Source organism: Pipistrellus kuhlii, unplaced genomic scaffold (genome assembly GCF_014108245.1).
Source record: "Pipistrellus kuhlii isolate mPipKuh1 unplaced genomic scaffold, mPipKuh1.p scaffold_m20_p_3, whole genome shotgun sequence".
In the NCBI taxonomy this organism is placed as follows: Eukaryota; Metazoa; Chordata; class Mammalia; order Chiroptera; family Vespertilionidae; genus Pipistrellus; species Pipistrellus kuhlii.
In genome coordinates, this window is record NW_023425529.1 from 139,881,276 (window position 1) to 139,902,364 (window position 21,089).

General features: G+C 37.3%; 1 long non-coding RNA gene across 1 annotated transcript; it reads left to right on the top strand.

Moving 5' to 3' along the window:
* Positions 1–80: 80 nt before the first annotated feature.
* Positions 81–20,887, top strand: LOC118730464. Its single transcript, XR_004991477.1, has 3 exons — positions 81–93; positions 4,562–4,573; positions 20,759–20,887. It is a non-coding gene; the product is annotated as an uncharacterized LOC118730464 (long non-coding RNA).
* Positions 20,888–21,089: the final 202 nt, after the last annotated feature.

Here is a 21,089-nt window from a genome sequence, read left to right on the forward strand (position 1 = left end):
CTTGGTGCACCCCTTTGTGGGCTGTTTGCACAGATTTTTTATAGTTAACCCTTGATTGCTGGGAGGAATTGACCTGCAGGCCAATTGGCTGTAGTGATCAGCTGTGTCTACACTGGAAGATCTGATGAACAGGAGACACCGTTATGGAGCAAGACTTGCTTCAGAGGGCTTTGGGTGCTCACTGAGTCTGCTCCTGTACTGTGTCGCTTATGGATGTGAAAAGTTGTAGTCTGGTATGTTCTCACTCTGACCACTGGGTATACTGGCTCTTGGATCTCCAAGGAGGTATAAGGTTAGCCTCTGTCTGGGGCCTCCCAGCAGGAACTACAGAGAGATATGAAGGTTCCTCTGCTTTGTATGGGATTTGGAAATGCCATATGAGGCTCAGCTGTGAAGCAAGGCAGGCTGCTGCTCCCAGGCCTTGGGCCTTTTTGAAATCTCTGGGGCTCTCTGAACCAGCTGCAGTTTGTTTTAGACTAAAGGACAGGCCATTCATATGTAAAAGCTGATGCACACAGCTTGGGTGGGATTGTAAATTGGGTGGGGTGGGATCTCTGGGAATCATGAGGGTGGAGCAAACTGCAATGGCTGCTCTGAACCAGAGAAGTCCCTGGTTCTCCATATCTCATGCCCCCATGCAGGAACAGTGATCTCTGCAAGCACATCTAAGAATAAGCTTCCCTTGCATTCCTGACCTGACACCAGACAGTCCAGTTTTTCCCCATATGTGTCTGGGTCCCCCAGAGTCTTGCCCAGAACTTGAGTTCAGAGCAAGTGGAAACTTGTATCCCCCTCCCTCCACGCCTTTGCACATCTTACTGGTCTCAATACACTTTCTTCACCTCTCTAGTGGAACTTCCATTCAGCCAGCTTTCCTGTGGTTCTCAGTGGTAGTTGTGACGCTTTTTAGTTGTGGTTTTGATTTGGTTGTGAGAGGCAGCAAGTATAGGTGATTACCTATGCCTCCATCTTGGTTTCTCTCCTCCTCTAAAACTCCCAATGTGATTATTTTTTAATTGTTTATTCTAAAATTGATCTAAGAAATGAAATTTGTATACACATTTAACTTATTTAAAAATCCTAAAAGTCATGAGCATATAACTTGGTAGCATGATTTCAAAATATAGTTTGTCATTGACTGTGAATTATAGCGGCTCTAAATTGAAAGGACTGCAAGTAAATTCCATGTGGTAGGGATTGTCATGACCTGCACTTTCTAGTCATAATCTGCATGAGCTGAATCTCAGTAAACTGCAATCCTGAGCACACATCTGAAGGTGGCCAATGCAGCCAAATGTTCACAGTTTACTGTTCAAAAAGTCACTGTTGAGAAACAAGAAACTGTTTATTGGTGTACTTGTTACATATGAAGTTAGAAAAGATGGTTGAGGCACAAATAATCTGATTCAATTCACTGTGCTGATATTTCAAATGTCATTCTAAGCCCTGGGAATATAAAAATATATAAAAAGCCATATACCAGTATTATAAATTCTGTTTTAAACCATGGTTTTTGACCAATATGACAAAATATGACACAACATAATGGAGTATCCTAAACCCTTTCCAAATATGTGACAAATTTGATGGATGTATAACGTGTATTTTAATTTTAAACTCTATACACCTATTTTATGGTCAAATCTGTCAGGCTGAATGCTACCCTGGTTGCAGAGCAAGGTGCAACTCACTTTGTGTCAGAGGTAAAAGTGGAAGCATAAAATTAAGTGAATGTCAAAGAAAGTGCTTTTTGGAACATGCAAACACTTGGCCTCATGAGAACACAGGGCTTGTTTAGGGCAAAAAACATGGCTAAAGGAAGCATGGTGTTGAAAAGCAAACATTAAATGGTACAGTAATTATGGATTATTTTATAGACACTCTGAGACACTGTTATATTACAGAGATTTTGTTATATTATTACTAACTTGTGGGCAGTATTGTTTTCAGTCTTAATTCTTCCAAGCACAACTGTCAAAATATCTAGTAGAATATTTATAAGTAACCTATAAATATAAAAATAGTAGGAAACAGAGATATAAAATACAACCCTAGTGTTTGGTTTTGATAATAATCCTGAGGCTTCAGAGAAAGTACCGTAGAGAACATAATATCAACAAACAGCAAGAAGAAATTTCTTGCAAAAGTGGTGGTGAACTGCTGAAAAATGAAATTGACAATCATTACAAAGTCTGCCTGAAAGTAATCGGAAATGTCTGGGTGCTGTGGCCATGAGACATGAGGCTGGTGAGGTGAACATGAGATAGACCCCGAGTATCATGCCACAAACTTGCATTTATCATAAATGCTGATGAAGGAATTCCAAGTGACAAGTGAATATGCTTGATTATATGATAGTTTAGGATTGGTAAACTCAGTGAGACAAAGATGTTGAGCTGCAGGTTTGAAACAGCTTAAAGAGTAAACAGAATTTGCTGTAATATATTGAAAAGATGGAAACTGTTGTATTTATTTAATAAGGCTTTCAAAAAATTTTCTGAAATTAATAGTAATGTTATTTGCAACTTTTTGCTTCTGGGGATTAAGAAAGTCATATCACAGAATACAGTAGAGTATAGAATCATTTTAATGAAGGCAACCAAATAGTAAAGCCACGTTAGGATAGGCAGTAAGTTAAGTGTTTTGAGATGGTTTTAAGTCTTAGTACTCTTCTGACCCATAGTAATCATTCAAAACCTGACCAGAAGGAAGGATAGACCGTCAATATTAGGGGACATTATTAACCATGCTCTTCACCACAATTTAAGGTGTTTTAATGGTCTATCAAGTTTGAGGGATGGTTGTTTCACCTGACTGTCATGTTTTTCTGTCTTTTTATTTGACGACTATTTGTTAGAACATTTGATAGTACAGCAGCTACACAAAAGCACTATGACAACAGAGATCACAATTATAAAGTGTAACACAAACAAAAAGTAAGTAGAATAATTATCAGCATTTACAGTCTGCTTCTAAGCCAGTTGCTGATAGTGCCCAAATTTATACCTAAGGATGAGAGCCACCAAAGTGTCTTTGGAGCAAGCTATAGCTATATTGGCCAAATTTTCCTGTATAATAAAAGCCTAATTTGCTAGGTGTCCGACCATTCAACCATTCAACCAGTCGCTATGACATGCACTGACCACCAAGGGGCAGATGCTCGAACTGGTAGGTTTGCTTGCTGCTGGGGTCCAGCCAATCGGGACTGGGTGAGATGGGCCATACACACCCTGGAGCCTTCCCATGATCCCTCACCCTGGCCCCTATTATGCATTGGTGGGGTCCCTCTTGTAATCTGGGACCCCCTCAGGGGATGTCACAGAGCTTGTTTTGGCCAGATCCCCGCAGGCCAAGCCGAGGAACCCCACCGGTGCACAAATATGTGCACCAGGCCTCTAACCTAATTATATTTATTTTACTCAGACAATTTTATTACTATTAAAGACCTTAGAGAGATCTACATGGATATAAGCAAACACTGCTTCCCTCACCCCATAAAAGCCCATGTTCCTGTTGGAGAAGCTATCTAGAGAGACTCTATTCTGAATTACTGCCTGCTTAATCTCATGGGCAAGGGGTTTGTCCAGTATTCCTCCTTTCCTGGGGCATTTGGTAAAGCACAGAGTGAAGAGGTTTGAGGAGAGAAAAAAATAAAGCCTAGAATTCAACTTGAAAGGTTAAGTTTCTTCTTCTGAAACTGAGGCCCAGTGCCATGGCACTGCTCATCAGGAATGGTATGATTCCAATAAATCAAAGATAAATAGATAGACTTAAAACAAGAGTGCTTCTTGCTCATGAGATCAGTAAAAGGAAGATAGTTTTCATATATACTCTATCTATTTTATAATTATATTCAAAGTTTTATTTCTATGAAAGTGCATTCACTATTTTTTTAAGCTAGCTCTTATGAAAAATTCTGAAATATTGTTCTGATAGGGCCAGGAGTCTCCTTTTCTAATAATGAAGTGATAGAGGTTTTTAAATTTCTAGTTATTTGGCCTATTGGAGTCTATGGATTTAAAAGTTACCAAATAGTTGAGTTAGTTACTCAGAAAATCAACTAATTCACCACACACACACACACACACACACACACACACACACACACACAAAAGTCCTATATAATAAAACCTTAATATGCAAATAAACTAAACAGCAGAACGACTGGTCACTATGATGTGCACTAACCACCAGGGGGCAGATGCTCAACATAGGAGCTAACCCCTGTTGGTCAGTGCACTCACTCTTACAGGGGGAGTGCCACTCAGCCAGAAGCTGGGCTCATGGCTGGTAAGTATAGCGACAGGTGGGAGGTAAGGAGTGAAGGGTCCTGGAATGTGAGAGGACACAGGCCAGACTAAAGGGGATGGGGGATCCCAGTGCACAAATGTTGTGCACTGGGCCTCTTGTAAAAAATAATAAAAACAAAGAAAGAAATCCTAGTGACTTACAAACCCAATAGTCCATTTTATTATACACTTTTGCCAGCTTACAAATTTAATTATGTCCAGGTATTAGACCCATATTAAGTAGTGACCAAAAATGGAAAAATAATATTAAGAAAGATGGAAGGGTGACCATTACCCCCCCCCATGAACCTGGATAGAAGTTGTTTATATTTCATACAGCCAACTAATAAATAAAAAAGAAGTGTTGGGTAGAAGCTGTCCCCTAATGGAAATTGATTTTAGATGGTTCCTAAGTGTTCTCAGTTCAAGGTTCCTGGCAAGGATCATCTGTGATTTGAGGATGGTTTTGTCCTCTTGAATTGAGATACATAAATCTAAATATCAATTCCTTGGAGTTTCACTACTGAAATAGGTAATAGTATCCAGCAAGATTCTATCCATGTTTGAAAACTGTTATTCTTTAGGATTTCTTCCATGTTTCCAGGTGTTAGGTCATGCAAGGATGGTTTAGGAGTATATTGAGGAAAGACTGACTATATCTGTTTATAAGAACAGGTGCATTGCATGAGTCTCTTTAAATAATGATAATGTCTGCTTACAAGAATGTGGAGTATAGATAGAATTTATTATTTTAAAAAATATTTTATTGATTTTTTACAGAGAGGAAGAGAGAGGGATAGATAGAAACATTGACTAGAGAGAAACATCAATCAGCTGCCTCCTGCACACCCCCTACTGGGGATGTGCCTGCAACCAAGGTAGATGCCCTTGACAGGAATCAAACCTGGGACCTTTTAGTCCGCTGGCTGACACTCTATCCACTGAGCCAAACCGGTTTCGGCAGATAGAATATATTATTATTAGACATGTAGCTGGTCTTTTATTAGCTTATAATGGGAAAATTAAAGCATCCCAATGGGAGTTTAATTAAAACCAAAGTCAGTATCTTAGGCAACAGAAGTTTGGGAGTCGGAGAGAATGACTACTTTGACTTGCAGAATTCCATTTGTTGTTTATACCTTTTCTGAAGACTGGGGATTATGTAAACTGTAAATGTTCTGAATAGAGATAGGGCTTTGCAACTGTCTATGATAATAAACCCAGTTATATGGATGCCCCTAACACTAAAAATACAACATGGAATTCACCAGTTTAGAAAGAAAATATCAATTTTTTTTATTCTTTTGCCACCATTTGAGACATTTCCTTTTTGTTAAGGAAAGGGTTACTTGAGAATAAGTAATCAATAATCAGCACATTCATCATAGGATAGTAATACAAATTTCATTTGGAGATGTTAAAAAATGTCTTTAAGTTTTAGCTTCCATATGTCACATCTTTATTTTTTTTTTTTTCTTTTTTTTTTTTTTTATGTTTCTTTTTTTTTTTTTAATTAATTAATTTATTTATTTTTTTACATATTTTAATGATTTTTTTTGCCCCCCTCCCTCCCTCCCCCATAGCCCCTCCCTCCCCATAGTTTTATGTCCATTGGTTGTACTTATATGCATGTATACAAGTCCTTCGGTTGATCTATTATCTCCCCCAGATCCTCCTCCCCTCCCCGCTGTAATTTGACAATCTGCTTGTTGCTTTACTGTCTCTATATCTATCTTTTGGTTCATCAGTTTATAATGCTCTTTATTATCCACAAATGAGTGAGGTCATGTGGTGTTTCTCTTTCATTGATTGGCTTATTTCACTCAGCATGATGTTCTCCAATTCCATCCAGGTTGCTGCAAATGATGAGAATTCCTTCTTCTTTATGGCAGCATAGTATTCCATTGTGTAGATGTACCATAGTTTTTTGATCCAATCATCTGCTGACGGGCACCTAGGCTGTTTCCAAATTCTGGCTATTGTAGATTGTGCTGCTATGAACATAGGGGTGCATATATCCTTTCTGATTGGTGTTTCTAGTTTCTTGGGATATATTCCTAGGAGTGGGATTACTGGGTCAAATGGGAGTTCCATTTTCAGTTTTTTGAGGAAACTCCACACTGTTCTCCACAGTGGTTGCACCAGTCTGCATTCCCACCAGCAGTGCACGAGGGTTCCTTTTTCTCCGCAACCTCGCCAACACTTGTCGTTTGTCGATTTGTTGATGTTGGCCATTCTGACAGGTGTGAGATGGTACCGCATTGTTGTTTTGATTTGCATCTCTCGTATAATTAGTGACTTTGAGCATGTTTTCATGTGCCTTTTGGCCTTCCTTCTGTCTTCTTTTGAAAATATTCTATTTAGGTCCCTTGCCCATTTCTTAATTGGATCATTCATCTTCCTTTTATTTAGTTGTATCAGCTGTCTGTAGATGTTAGAGATTAAACCTTTATCAGTGGTGTTATTTGCAAATATGTTCTCCCACACCGTGGGCTTTCTTGTTGTTTTGTTGATGGTTTCTTTTGCTGTAAAAAAGCTTTTTATTTTGATGTAGTCCCATTTGTTTATTTTCTCTTTAGCTTCCATTGCCCTAGGGGCAGTATCAGTGAAGAAGTTCTTTTGGCATACGTCTGAGATTTTGCTGCCTGAAGATGCTTCTAGTATTTTTATGGTTTCCCGTCTGATGTTTAAGTCCTGTATCCATTTTGAGTTTATTTTTGTGTATGGTGTAAGTTGGTGATCTAGTTTCATTCTTTTGCATGTGTCTACCCAATTTTCCCAACACCATTTATTGAAGAAACTGTCTTGACTCCATTGTATATTCTTTCCTCCTTTGTCAAATATTAATTGAGCATATTGATTTGGGTTGATATCTGGGTTCTCGATTCTATTCCATTGATCTATATGTCTGTTCTTGCGCCAGTACCAGGCTGTTTTGAGAACAGTGGCTTTGTAATACAGTTTGAAGTCCGGTATTGAGATCCCTCCTACTTTACCCTTCTTTCTCAGGATTGCTGTGGCTATTCGGGGTCTTTTATTGTTCCAAATGAACTGTTGGAGAGTTCTTTCTAGGTCAGTGAAATATGCCCTTGGTATTTTAATGGGGAGTGCATTGAACCTATAGATTGCTTTAGGAAGTATGGACATTTTGATGATGTTGATTCTACCAATCCATGAACATGGTATGTTCTTCCATCTCCTTACATCATCCTCTATCTCTTTTTTCAGTGTCGTGTAATTTTCTGCATATAGATCCTTTACTTCCTTAGTTAAATTTATTCCTAGGTATCTTAATTTTTTTGGTGCGATGGTAAATGGAATTGCTTTTTTAGTCTCTGTTTCTGTAGTTTCACTGTTGGTGTATAGAAATGCCATGGATTTCTTGGCGTTAATTTTGTATCCTGCTACATTGCCAAATTCATTTATTAAGTCAATTAGTTTCTTAATGGAGTCTTTTGGGTTCTTTATGTACAATATCATGTCATCTGCAAATAAGGATAACTTTACTTCTTCTTTTCCAATTTGGATGCCTTTTATTTCGTCCTCTTGTCTAATTGCAATGGCTAGTACTTCCAGTACTATGTCAAACAGGAGTGGCGAAAGTGGGCATCCCTGTCTTGTTCCTGTTCTTAGAGGGAATGGTTTTAGTTTTTGCCCATTGAGTATAATGTTGGCTGTGGGTTTATCATATATAGCTTTTATTATGTTGAGGTATGATCCTTGTACTCCCACTTTGTTAAGAGTTTTTATCAGGAAAGGGTGTTGGATTTTATCGAATGCTTTTTCTGCATCAATTGATATGACTATATGATTTTTATCTTTCAATTTGTTTATGTGATGTATCACGTTTATTGATTTGCGGATATTGTACCATCCTTGCATTCCTGGAATAAATCCTACTTGGTCATGGTGTATGATCTTTGTGATGCTCTGCTGGAGCCGATTTGCTAGGATTTTGTTGAGGATTTTGGCATCTATGTTCATGAGGGATATTGGCCTGTAATTCTCTTTCATTGAGTTGTCTTTATCTGGTTTTGGTATTAGGGTGATGCTGGCTTCATAGAAGGAGTTTGGAAGTGTTCCTTCCTCTTGAATTTTTTGGAAAAGTCTGAGGAGGATAGGTTTTAGTTCTTCCTTGAATGTTTGGTAAAACTCTCCTGTGAAGCCATCTGGCCCTGGGCTTTTGTTTGCTGGAAGCTTTCTGATGACTGTTTCAATTTCTTCCCAAGTCACTGGTCTATTGAGATTTTTAGATTCTTCCTGATCGAGTTTTGGAAGTTTGTATTTTTCTAGGAATATGTCCATTTCCTCCAGGTTGTTCAGTTTGTTGGAATAGAGTTGTTCGTAGTATTTTGTAACAATCCGTTGTATTTCGTTGGGGTCTGTTGTTATTTCACCTCTTTCATTTCTGATTTTGTTTATTTGGGTCCTCTCTCTTTGTTTCTTAGTTAGCCTGGCTAGAGGTTCATCTATCTTGTTTATTCTTTCAAAGAACCAGCTCTTGGTTTTGTTGATCTTATGTATTGTTTTTTTGGTCTCTATGTCGTTTATCTGTGCTCTGATTTTTGTTATTTCCTTCCTTCTGCTTACACTGGGCTTTTCTTGTTGCTCCTTTTCTAACTCTTTGAGTTGTAGAGTTAGATCATCTGTTACCCCTTTTTCTAGTTTTTTGCAATAGGCTTGTAAGGATATGAACTTCCCTCTCAAGACTGCTTTTGCTGTGTCCCATAGATTTTGGATTGTTGTGTTTTCATTGTCATTTGTTTCCAGGATGTTTTTAATTTCTTCCTTGATTTCTCTGGTAACCCAGTCCTTGTTTAATAGCGTGCTGTTTAGTCTCCATGTGTTTGATTTCTTTGGATTATTTTTATTGTAGTTAATTTCCAGTTTTATGCCATTATGGTCTGAGAAGATACTTGATATGATTTCTATCTTCTTGAATTTGAAGAGACTTTGCCTATGACCCAAAATGTGGTCTATCTTTGAGAATGTCCCATGTGCACTTGAGAAGAATGTATATTCTGTGGCTTTGGGGTGGAGTGTTCTGAAGATGTCAATTAATTCCATCTGGTCTAGTGAGTCACTTAGGATCGATATTTCTTTGCTGTTTTTTTGTTTAGATGATTTGTCGAAGGGTGACAGTGGGGTATTAAAATCTCCTACTATGATTGTATTGCTATTAATCTCTCTCTTAATGTCCTCCAGCAGTTTTTTTATGTATTTGGTTGCTCCTGTATTGGGTGCATATATATTTACCAGGGTTATTTCTTCTTGTTGGATTGTTCCCTTTAGTATTATGAAATGGCCTTCATTATCTCTTATTATGTCCTTCACTCTGAGATCTAATTTGTCAGATATAAGTATTGCTACTCCAGCTTTTTTTTCATTTCCATTTGCCTGGAAAACTTTTTTCCATCCCTTCACCCTCAGTCTATGTGCATCTTTTTTTCTGAGGTGGGTTTCTTGTAGACAACAGATGTATGGGTCTTGTTTTCTTATCCAATCTGTTACCCTATGTCTTTTGATTGGAGCATTTAATCCATTTACATTTAAGGTTATTATTGATAGGTACACATTTGACGCCATTTTTATTCTATACCCGTGTTCCTTCTTCACTTCCTATTTCTTTATTTTTACAGTAGACCCTTTAGCATTTCTTGCATTACTGGTTTGGTGGAGATAAATTCCTTCAGTCTTTTTTTGTCTGTGAAGCTCCTGATTTCCCCTTCAATTTTGATTGATAGCCTTGCTGGGTACAGTATTCTTGGATTCAGACCCTTCCTTTGCATGACTTTGTATATTTCATCCCATTCCCTTCTGGCCTGGTAAGTTTCTGTTGAGAAATCAGTTGCTAGTCTGATGGGGGTTCCTTTGTATGTAACTTTCTGTCTCTCTCTGGCTGCTTTTAAGATTCTTACTTTGTCATTGTTGTTTGCCAATTTGATTATAATGTGCCTTGGAGTCTGTCTTCTGGGATTCATTTTGCTTGGGACTCTGCGAGCATCTTGGATTTGTGTGGGTTTTTTCTTCTCTATTTCAGGAAAGTTTTCTGTCATTATTTCTTGAAATACTTTTTCCATGTCTACCTCAGTTTCCTTTCCTTCTGGAACCCCTATTATTCGAATATTATTTTGTTTTGTAATGTCCCAAAGCTCCCGTAGGCTCTCCTCCTGCTTTTTAATCTTTTTTTCTAGAAGCTGCTCTACTTGGGTATTTTTTTCCATCTTATCTTCTAGCTCACTGATGCGGTCCTCAGCTTCCTCTAGTCTACTCTTGATGCTTTCTATTGAGTTCTTCATGGTAGCGATGTCATTTTTTATTTCTTCTTGGTTCTTCTTCAATTCCTCATGGTTCTTCCTCATTTCTTCTTGGTTATTGTCAAATTTCTCTTCCATTCTTTTTAGCCAGCCTATGATCATTATTCTGAATTCTTGCTCTGGTAGGCTGCTTACCTCGGGCTCGTTTACTTCCTTTTCTGGTGATGCCTGCTTTTCTTTCATGTGCGGACTATGTTTTTGTCTCCCCATGGCCTCTCTTCTCAGGATGTCTGGTTATGTGGTGTTCCTTCTCCTGCGTTGATTTAAAATTTGAAAATACAAACACTACCTGGTACAACACAAGAGGCACTTAACAGGAATGTACTTACAATATTAATAACCTTTAGTAAAGGTGACCACTAGAGAAAGGCAACTTAGGGGATAGGAGAGAAGGAAGAAAGGTAAAAATAAAATAAAGAAAAATTTTAAAAAGTAAAAATTAAAATAAAAAAAAAATTAAGTAAATAAAATAAAAAAAGAGGGATAAAGAGATAGAAAAAGAGAAAAAAAGTAATGACAAAATAAAGTTGGAAAACAGGGAAAAAAAGAAAGGAGAGGAAAGAGAAAGAGAGAGAAGAAGCCAACTAAAAGAGAAATGGGAAACAAACTATATATATGTGGAGAAAACTGCCATAGAACAACCACTGAACCCAGCTAATGCCGGTAACAATACTTGGAGATTAATACAAACTACAATATCCCCTATTATTAAGTAAGGCTATGATATACAGAAGTAAAAGATACAAACAAAAACAGAGTATTTTTTAAAAAAAAAATACAAAGCAACAATAACAACACAGTAATAATCATAACAATTTCACTAACAAGCCTAAAAATTCACAATAATCAACCTTCACACAAACAATGCGAAAAGGATAGAGGGGAGAACAGTTTTTCTTTCTTTTTTTTTTTTTTTTTTTTTTTTTTTAACTAGTTAATATAGTGCAGAGATTGGTATTTATACACTTGGATCAGGGGTTGGAACATAGGTCTATAAGTATAGTGAGAGTTTTAGCAGGGGGTATACAGAAAGAATGGAGGAAAAACTAAAGCCGGAAAGGGATAGGATAAACCGTAGACTAAAAGGGTAAAGTTTAGCAAGAGAGTGATGGTGTAAAGGTCGAGTTGAGATAGGGTTGTATGATGCTATAGTAGAGATTAAAATAGAATGAAGGTTACTCCCAAGGTAAAATAAAGAAAAAAAATAAAATGGTACTGAAGAGGGAAAAAAAAAAAAAAAAAAATTGCAAAATAGCAGTAGTAATAGTGATGATAGAGATTGAAAAATGTAATAATTAAAAAGGTAAAATCAAGTAAGGAAAAAAAATCGTTTCTTAAGTAAAAGATATAAAAAATGAAGATTAAATAAAAGAGGTAAAAAATGAAAATAAAATAATAGTAAAATTAGCATAAAAATGTCCAGTAGTGGTCATTCACTTCCTCTGTTAATGTATTTGGCACTCCTGATTCTCGGCCCAAAAAGTCTTGCAGTTCCCAGCATTCCACTGCACCTCAGATTTGTAAGGTAATCCTTAATTTTAAGTAGGCTATATCTTAGTTATTTGTGTCCATTTATTTTTGATTAATTAAAAGATAAAAGAAAAGAAAAGAGAAGGAAAAAAAAAAAAAAAAAAAAAAAAAAAAAAAAAAAAAAAAAGGGGGGGGGGCAGTTTGTAATTCAGCTCTTAGGTGTCAGTGTTACTGGTTTGACCTCCCAGTCTTTTTGGTTGCTCTGGTCTTCTTTCTCTATGGCTCTAGCTGGCAGGGTGCCAGCTGGCTCCCAGACTATCTCTTCTGGTACAGATCCCTTGTTTCCAGGAAGGCACTTTCCCCCTGCAATTTCCCCGGATATGTCCAACTGGGCAGTCCTTCCCTAGTATTCAGAAGCAAGGGGGTGAAGGGGATCAGGCACCAAGGTGTCCAGATGTTCCGCCCTTGGCGAAACAGCCGAGATTCTTAACGCTCTGTCCAGTGACCTGTGGCGTTTTAAACAAGTCCCGCTTCTGGGGAGGATTACGTCAAACCCAGCACTAGGTGTCGCTGCAGCCTTCTTTGGGTGCTGCTCGGCGGCCGGTAGTGCGCGCTCCCGGCTACCCTGAGGGAGGGGTTGGAGCTCCCCGGCTACCGTAGCCGCCTGGGCCGCGGGACCCCGGTCCCCTAGGCTGACCCCGCAAACTCTGACCTTTCCGTGGGTGACCGAAGAACTCCCCGGATTCCACGCGCCCGTGCCGATTCGGGCGTCTCAGCTGCTCGATGGACCTCCCCGCTGTGTGTTTTTCCAGGCCTCAGGGATGCTCCTCCTTTCCTGGTAAGATGGCGCTGCCTTCTCTCCGCGAGAGCTCGCTGGGAGAGCCGCCGCAGCCGCGGCAGTGCTGGCCTCTTGGTCAGGAAATCTTGTCCAACGGACCTTTCCTTACCTTCCTAGAGAATTCCGAAGCCCCTTAGCTGCCAATCAACATTCCCTGAGCGACTCAGACGCTGTTTCTATCTGTTCTGGGACCAGAGTCAGAACAAGTCCGACTGTTAGGTCGCCATCTTCAAGCCCATATGTCACATCTTTAAAGTTTACAGTATTATTGTGGTGGCAGATCTATCAGAGACAAACTCAAGAATTTTACCTAAATTTTCTCAGCAATTGTCTTTCAGTAGAGTGGCCAATTGTCCTTGCTATGGAGTTAATTTCATATACAATTTTTGCAAGTGTCCACTTCAGGTCCTCCAGGGTTATTTAATCTTCAATCTCAGGGTGCCAAAGGTAATTCTCCTGCTTGGCATTCAAATTCTCTGACTATTCCTTTTCTACTGAAGAGACAATTACGATATCCTAAAATTGTCTCACTAAATCTCTCCAAACACTTGGCCTCTTTCCATATCATAAAGGACAGTATCATAATCAGTTTGGGAAAATAATCAGCCAGGAAATTTCCTTTAGCTTTCATGTCTATAGTTTTTTGTTTAGGCATCTGCAATTATAATAGCCACCAACATAGAGTTCCTTAAAGCATTTGGTATTTCTTTAATCCCTTGATCGTCTTTAATTGTGTTGTTGAGGCCACAATGCTTTGTTTCCAAACTTTCTAAAATTATGCACAACCTCAAAAGAATATCCTACATCAACACACATTATTATTCTTATTTCTAGCTAACAAGTGAACCAGTGAGCATGATTTAGTTCTGTCATTTGGCAGGATATTCTGATGCTAACAGATTGGAGCATACCCCACTCTATATTTCTCCTCTTTTATTCTTAAGGTTTAATTCATCCATAAATACTGCTCTGTCTTTATTTTACTGAAGTGATTTCTAACAAGCCTGGGGAGTTTATTTCTTTTGTTATTTTTCTTCTGTTTTTTTGTGGGTTTGTCCAATTATTTGTTTTTGCATGGGAAGATAGTAGTAGAAGAACTGGTAAAATATTTTCTATCAGGCTTTTTTTATTGATTCCACCCCCCCCCCTTTAAAAAAAAACACAAAAACTTCTGGTTTAAAGGGTATAGTACTTTATTTAGCTTCTGGTTTTAAAGTTCATTGTGCAAATTTTAGTAAAGGCTATGCTAGATCCATATGAACCTTCATGATTTCAACTCCTATAACACTGTGTAGAACAGAGAAGTTTTGCTCATAATTCATCCAGTACCTTCTTGAGACATTCAATCTGGGCTTTAGACATAGTGTACTGTAAGCTAACATCCAAAAAGATAACCATGTTATGAACATAGTGGTCTGCAAAGATTCCAAGGAAGAGATCATCAGGATAGTATTTAAATGGGAATCTCACAAAGTAAGTTGTTCCCTGTTAAGTTAGTGGGTGTGGCCTCAAGAGCAGGAAAGAATATCCCTAGTTAAGGTGTGGACATGAATAATATGGGTCAGGATATAGGAATGTCTGAGAATTACTGGATATCACTGCCACCAGTAATTCTGCTTACTCTGTGGCTGCAGCCATCTTGGTTGGGTTAACTTGCATACTTGCTCCTGATTGGCTGGTGGGTGTGGCTTATGGATATAGTAGAAGTGTGGTCAATTTGCATATATATATATATATATATATATATATATATATATATATATATTATATGGTATCTCATTTTTGGGACATATTATACAAATGTAACTATCCTTTGTTCCAAACTTATTTTTCAAGATCGTCTATATAGCAAATAGAATTAAAAATTAAAACCCCCCTCATAAGCAAATGGAATATTTGTTCAAAGTCATGAAAAAGAGAATATCTTCTTTTTCATGCAATAGAATATCTTCTTTTTCAAGCAATAGACATGCTTACTGTCTATTATAAAAGATATAGGTTCTTTAAATTCAGGGTTCTTATTCTCAACCCATTATATCATCTGGCTTTTTCTAAGTCATAGTGTGATTATTAGGGTCTGTAGAACTGGAGCAAAAATGTTTATGCTCTGGATACTGCAATTGCTGTGACATATTCTTCTAACCTAGGAGTCTTGTTTCTTCTGCCTGAATCTGTGAAGCTGTGGTAGGCTAATTTGTTAGTTTGTAACTTAGGTAAAATCTTAGATCTTTAATAGTCTTCACATATTTCAAATATTGCATTTGAGAGCACAGATTTATGGGTATAATTATTGTAATAACAAGAGATTGGCTTACGTTCTCATTGTCTTTTAATTTTGAGGTACTGTTGTGATAATCGCAATGGGCCTTGTGGTCCTTTGTACTCTTTATAAGAGAGGATAGCTGATAGAATTCTGGTCATATTGATACAACTATGCAAATGCTAAAGTAACAATATCCATCCCCGTTTAGCTGATCTCAAAGGATAAAAACAAGCAGAGCTGATTTGAATAAAAAAACTTCAAGGAACCAGACTGGATTCATATTCCATTGCCATTTTATCCCAAAGGAAACATCACATCAATGGTTGACTGCAGGCTTACCCTTCAGATAAAAACTTAGAAAAATAACAATTGGAGAATGCTGGCAAAAAAGCTTCATTCTCAAGGCCTTATGGTGCCTTGAGAGATTCTGACCTAATTTTCAATAGATTAAAATGTTGAAGGCATGTTTGAGTTTTTCTTTCCCTCTGAGAGGAAGTATACTTCATTTGTTTAGTCAGAGCAACGACTGAATGTTAGGGGCCAAATCAACCAGGAGGTAGGATCTCTGCACTAAAAAGTCAGCCCTCAAAACCGTGTTAACCTTGCATCATGGACTCTGTAGCACATCTCTATGGAAGCAGCTCAGCAGTATCTTCAGCCAGGACTCTATTCACCAAGTTCCAATTTCTTAATCAGAAATTGAGTAACCTAAGTCAGAGTTGGAAAGGCACCAAAGCTCAGACTAAGGAAAAATAAATTGGAAATTCTACTAAGACTTTAAATTTTACCTATTAATTAAAATTAAACTGGTGCTCTAGATTGATCCACAATTGGGCTTTATATTCATTTTCCACTTGTCAAGAATCCAGAAATTCCCTAAATAAATAAAGAAAAGAGACATGATTAACGCCATAACCAACCGACAATGAGAACACAAAGAAGGCCTTGCAATGTAGTTCATTTTATGCCAAATAAAAGCTTCCTGTGATTAAATTCTATTTCCAGCCTTTCTGATGTGATTTCCGTGATATATTCAGATCAATATTCTTAAGTTACAAAATGATTTTATTAATGTCCTGCAGAGATACTTTAAATTGATCCCCTTATATTTTTTTAAGACAAAAAAGCCAGTTTCCACAGAAGGATACAGATGGTTTTTAGGTTACTGATGCCTGTTCATTTTCTTAGGCTCATTTTCCCCTCCAGCTTTATTAAATGCCTTTCCCTTGCCAGCATCCTTCAAGAATCAGGTCAGTATCTCTCCTTCCAGAACATGCAATAGCCTTCTCCTCCTCAATTTCGTTTAAGTAGTCTCCTGGTGCATGGTCATAGCACTTACTGTATTAAATTGCAAGCATTTGTCTACTTCTCGGTTTCCTTCAGTGGGCCGAGTTCTTCCAGGACAGGAAGTTTAACACTCATTACTTGAACTTACTCCAAATCCCAACCCTCACTCAGCACATGGTAGACAATGGGTAGATGCTTTTGGAATAATAGCACCTCCATAGCACGGTGTCAAAACCATTGGACTACTTTCTAAATCTCGAGAACATAGTGGGAGTGGAGTGGGAGGTTTCTAAAATGAACCTGTGGAAGGTGCAGCCTGGGGTCTGGAGTTTCAGAAGTTTCCTTCGGCAGCTGTGATAGCCCACCTGACTGAGCACCTCTCCTCCAGCTCCTCTGAATGCATTATTTACATTTTGCTTTTAGGTAACTAATTTTAACTTTCTTGACCTTTCTTTTGTAAATTGATGATCCAATGCTATGTTCTGGGTTAAATATTCTAAAATTCTAATATTAATATTGTAAATTAGATATTTGAATTAGTCTTATCATCATAAGCTTTTCTTTGCCTAGACAATAAAAAAATGACTTCTTCAGGGCACATTTCCACAGCTGTTTCTCTGAATGAAATCTTTAAACTGACTAAGCACATAAGTATTTGTCTAATCTGACTAGGTAAGTTGTTTTTACATTGTTTGCCTGTTTAGTATTCTGCTCATTTACTATTTACGTAGTAGACATGGAGATAGTTAATGTTATTTTTTGAGGGATTCTTTGAAATATATAGTAAAATAATAAACAATGCTATCAACTCTGTTAAATTCTAAAGTCATACTTAACCAGGAAACATAAACACTTTTGTAAAAATAATTATATATATTTGGGATTACTCTCTGGTACATATAAAAACTAATAAACACAATCTCATAGACAAAGGGCATGTGTAAGTACCAAGTGTTATTCCCAATTCTGTTTTTCTTTTTCCTTACAGTTTTCTTTGTTTCATCTTTACATGTATTATTCATAACTTTGTGGGCCAGAAGTATTATATTGTTAGCACCAAGTTAGATAAGACCAGAAATCATGGCTGCATATATGCTGGGCTGGTAATTGTTGGGTGGTCTTTGTGTGTGTGTGTGTGTGTGTGTGTGTGTGTGTGTGTGGTTTTGTTTTAGCTTTGATAATTGTGTTTATTGTTCTAAAAAATAAAAATAAAGAATGTTCTGCTGCCGAAACCGGTTTGGCTCAGTGGTAGAGCGTTGGCCTGTGGACTAAAAAGGTCCTGGGTTCGATTCTGGTCAAGGGCATGTACCTTGGTTGCAGGCACATCCCCAGAATGTGCAAGAGACAGCTGGTTGATGTTTCTCTCTCATAGACATTTCTAGCTCTCTATTTCTCTCCCTTCCTCTCTGTAAAAAATCAATAAAATAAAATTTTTAAAAAATGTTCTGCAGAGTAGCAAGAATTGTTGCTATTTATTCTTCTCAGCTTCACTGATTCACATTTCTTTTAAAACCATTTAAGAAGCTTATTTAAGGTCTCACTTTTTCAATATTCTAAAATACTCAATGTATGAAGTGGTATTGATGACCCATATAAGGTATATCTAATCAGAGCAACAGCAATATGACAATGATATTGCCAAACTTCAATATCATTAAGAGATTAAGGTAACCAATGATAAAACATTTCTGTCTGGGTTCTAGATGCCCAACTCAGTTAAGGAATCTTATTTTTCCTCATTAGGGATCATATTTAGCAGAATTTCTGCTCTTCCCTTTTAAAATTATATCTTCTTAGAAGGAAAAAAGAAAATAAATTCTTTTTAAAATAGACAAATCATTTAAACAGACACCAAAGTAGAGGTATATATAAAAAATAAATTAATGAAAATATAAATAGCACAAAATTATTATTCATTATAGAATTATCACACATCTATATAATAGTTAAAATTAAAAGGACTGATCACACTAAGTACTGATAAACATTTGAAGGAATCAGAATTTATACACATCTTTTGGGAATACAAACTGTTATAAACATTTTAGAAAAGTTTTATAACTTTATAAAAGATAAATATACACTTACCATATAATACAGCCATTCCATCCATAGTTTTTTTTATTTAAAAAGGTATCAAATGCGTAGAAAACTTGTATAAGAATTTTCACAGCAACTTTATTTATAACTATAGGTCCAATGCATGACATTCATGTACTGGGGGGATAGGGGGATCCTTCAGCCTGGCCTGTGCCCTATCGCAGTCTGCGACCTGTCAAGGGATGTCCACTGAGGGATCCTTAGCTCTGCCACAGAGATGGGAGAAGCTCCCGTCACCACCACTGCACTTGCAAGCCATGAACCCAGCTTCTGGCTGAATGGTGCTCCCCCTGAGGGAGTGCACTGACCACAAGGGAGAAGCTCCAGCATTGAGCATCTTCCCCCTGGTGGTGAGCGTTCATGTCATAGCTACTGGTTGTTCCACTGTTCGGTCGACTTCCATATTATAAACAACTTTATTTATAAAACTAGAGTCTTGGTGCACGAATTGGTTCACAGGTGGGATCAGGTTGGGCTGGCTGGGGGGAGGGGATGTGGAAGGTTGGCTGCCCATTCCCACCCCTAATTGGGGAAATGCGAGAGGAGGGGCCACCTCCTGATTAGGTTCGTTGGCTGGTCACAGTTTTCATCATAGCAAGTAGATGTTCTGGTCATTCAGGTGTTTTGGTTGCTTGGCTTTTATATAGATAGATAGATAGATAGATAGATAGATAGATAGATAGATAGATACTCTACAACTGGAATTAATCCACAAATAGAATTAGCCCCTCAAAAAATTAATAAGTAAAATATGATATACGATAGAATACTAGCTAGATATTAAAAGAAATAAACTGTGATATAGATATATATTAGATGGAACTCAAAATATTAAGCCAGATGCCCTCCCACAGTATAAACTACTAGGGATCATAAAGGAGTCTATGGTGACGGAAATTATGTCAGGTGTTTGGGAAGAAGCAGGTGGAGGGTGAAGTGGAAAGAGTAGTTAGGCATGTGGAAACTTTGGGTGTAAGGGATGTGGGAGTTATCCGGTAAAGGTTTTATGAGTATATGCAAACATCAAACTTATCAAACTTATCAACTTGTACACTTTAACTATGTGCAGTCAATTATACCACCTTAAGGCACATTACAAATTAAGTAAATATATATATATATATATATATATATATATATATATATATATACACACAATATATATATAACAAGTAGTAAGTTTATCAGCTTGTGATGTGTTAGGTATTCCTTAATGGTACTTGATCTTAGGAATTCCACATTAAACTTCATGAGTTTGAAATATTTTCAAGTAATCTACTTCATTACACTAACATTGCTACTTATGAATCTTTAAATTACATTTTCTTTATTTTTAAAACTATATTTAATATTGAAAACAGGCCAAACTATTGTGTATTTTAAGGGGCTCAGAAATGGTTTGTTAGCTGCAAATCAATTTTATGTGATTCTGAAGTCCCTGGATTAGGAAGGTTGTTGTGTTGTCATTTTTTAAGTATTTGAAATATATTTTTAATTTTTTTTTTACATTTTTAAATTGTCATATTCTAAAGGTTTCTCCTGTTATCAAAGTTTTATTCCTTAATTAGTTCATTCAAAAATAATTAGGATAAAAAGACAAACCACTGAATGGGAGAATATATTCACCAATGATATACCTAAGGGGTTAATATCCAAAATGTATAAACAATTTGTAAGGCTCAACACCAAAACAACAAACAACCTAATTATAAAATGGGCAAAGTACTTGAAGAGACACTTCTCCAAAGAGGAAATACAAATGGTCATTAGATACATGAAAGAATGTTCAATGTCATTAATCATCAGAGTGAATCAAATTAAAACCACAATGAGATATCACTCACACCTGTCAGAATGGCTATCATCAACACATCAACAAATGAGTGTTGGCAAGGATGTGGAGAAAAGGGAACCCTTGTGCTGTGTAGGTGGGAATGCAAATTGGGGCAGAGAGGGTGGAAAGCCTCAAAAAATTAAAAATGGAAGTGCCTTATGACCCAATGATTCTTCTTCTGGGAATTTATCCAAAAAAACTGAAACACTAGTTTGAAAGAATACACATACCTCCATGTTCACTGCAGCATTATTTACAATAGCCAGGATGTGGAAGCACTCCAAGTGTCCATTAGTGGTAGATGAGTGAAGAAAAAAGCTGTGGTATATTTACACAATGAGATACTACTCTAAAAGTTAGAAAATTTACCCATTGCAACAGCATGGATGGACCTGGAGAACATTATGTTAAGTGAAATAAGCCAATCAAAGAAAGACAGGTACCATATGATGTCATTCACATGTGGGATTTAATGAACAAACTGAACTACTAAGCAAAATAGAAACAGACTCATAGATAGAGAATGGTTAGACAGCACTGGGGGAAGCTGTGAAGGACAGAACAAAAATGGAAAAAGAGAGAGAGAGAAAGAGAGAGAGAGAGAGAGAGAGAGAGAGAGAGAGAGAGAGAGAGAGAGAGAGAGAGAAAGGACTCATGGACATGGACAACAGAGTGGTGACTGTGTAGGATA